A 2,188-nucleotide genomic window follows, 5' to 3' on the forward strand; every position below is an offset into this window, starting at 1 on the left:
CTCCGCTGACCCTCTGCGGTCCCCAGCCCCCAACTCCTCCTCGACTGTATCCTAGGCCTCTCCAACTGACACTCCTTGGAGCAAGCCAGGGAGAGGCGGCAGGGAAGCCCCGGCACTTGAGGATTCCGAGAGCGCCTTTTAAAGCGTCCCCTCCGCCCCACCCACCCCCCAACCAGTTAGCCAGAGAGCTGAACCAGGCCTCCCTCGACACAAAGCAGACCGGCGCCTTGGCCACGGGGCGGGAGAGCCCCGCTCGCTCCAAGGTGTCCCTGGCCCGACCTGCTCGCCCTGTGGAGCCCTCCTCCGTCCGGCGCCAGGAGGGAGCCATGCCACCTTTGCACCTCTGACCATCATCCCGCCTGGGGACCTGCCCCAGGCTAGCCTCACGGCCCTCGACCTGGCCCTCGACCTCGATCTCAGGGAGCTGGGCCTGCGGGAATGCCTGGGCCTCCAAAGGGCCTAACCCTTCCTGAGCGCCCCAGGGCCTCACCTAAAGGCCCAGTCCCCGGCTCCCTCAGTTCTGCGCGCCTCCTCGCTCCCCGGGGACGCGGCCACCAGCCCCGGCTGAGGGCAGCCTCGGTCAGGGCTTATGGCCCTCCCGGCTCTTGGTGAGGAACACTTCCGCTACCTCAAAGTTACCATAAGAAAATAAATACAAGTGACACTGTGCTGGGCCAAAGCTCATTAGTTCGTTGTCCAGGCCTAATAAAGAAACAGAAGCGCAAATTACAGAGTTCAGCTTCCACACACGCTCTGTCACCCGATATCAGCGGACGGCGAGCCTGATTCCAATTGCTCCGAACTTGCTGCGCAGTTCGGCCCCCACCCCCTCCTCACAAGCAGGAGGTAGGGTGGAAAAATATAGTTCCAGAGGGGGTAATGATCAAGCTTTTCCTCTCGGAAGCCTGCGCCACCTCATTTCCCATCAGTAATCCCAATAAAATTAACGTCGTGGCTGCAATTGAAAAGAGGAGGGCCCGCGACACTCCTGAAATAACACACTCTCCCCCAGCAAAAGGTAAAAAGCAAAACGGCCCTTTGTTCAGCTAATTAACGAAGGCCCAACTCCGAAAGCAGATGTGTTTGCTTAGCTAATCACAAGCATGTTTCTTTCAAGGAACGTCATTTCGAGGGGGCCGCTCAGGGGAATGGGAAAGGGGGACACAGCAACCCCCCCCACCCACGTCCTCTCTGCCTCAGGGGTCTCTCACCCCCAGACTGAGATCCAGAGGCTAAACCAGGCAGCCCATCTCTCACACCTCTCTCCCTCTTGGTCCAAGCCCAGAGGCCCACTAGGCACCTCGGGGCTTGCCTGAATGCCAGGCCTGCAAGACGCAAAGGGGGAAAAAAATGAAAAAGTTTTAATGACACAGATGCCATATTAAATGAGGCAGTTTTACAGTTCACTTTGAATAAGACGCTAACTTATTACAAGTCTGTTATCAGAAGGACGATAAGATTTATAACTCCAAGAGTCAGCTTTTCCCCTTAATGACAATGGATGTTAAAGAGAGGAAATCTGTTCTCTATTAGAGGAGATGAGAGTCCCTTCCCTGTTTTCGGGCATTTACAGATGCGTCCAGGAGGGCAGATACCAAAGTCCCTTTGTGTCTCCTTGTGAAAAATTCGGCCTTTCCCCTTTGGCTATGAAACCGGGTCTCCTGGTTGGGTTAGCACCTCGCTCAAGCCTTTCAGCTTGAGCTTGGCAGAAGGAAAAAGAGCGAGCGAGAAGGGCAGGGAGATAGATAGAAGTGGGGATGGAAATGGAGCGGGTGGGGGGCGGTCTCAGGCCTTCACGCAGGAAAACTATTTCCCCCTCTTTCTTTGCCATACAAAAGATAGCTTTCTCCTAAACCAACACAGTAAGCAAACTTTAAAAAACTGGGGTCCTATTACAAACCAACGCCCAGCACTAACTGCTTTAAAATTACTGCATAATTAGATTTAGTTGAATTTCACCATTAATTAGGCAGCCGCACTGCAGGGAGCCTTTGAAATCTGAGAAAATGGGAAAAAATCATCTGAAGCACGTTTTTTAAACCTAACTTCAATAAATCTTGACGAGGCCCGGAATTCAGAGAGTAACCTCACTCCCCTCCCAGGAGGCTGAGGGTAAGGGTCTCCAGGCCTGGGCCGGAGCTGCAGTGGGACGTTCAGGGCGATTTCCCCCGTCGGCGGAGAGCTCAGC

The sequence above is a fragment of the Bison bison genome, unplaced genomic scaffold (genome assembly GCF_000754665.1).
Source record: "Bison bison bison isolate TAMUID 2011002044 unplaced genomic scaffold, Bison_UMD1.0 scf7180017864227, whole genome shotgun sequence".
In the NCBI taxonomy this organism is placed as follows: domain Eukaryota; kingdom Metazoa; phylum Chordata; class Mammalia; order Artiodactyla; family Bovidae; genus Bison; species Bison bison.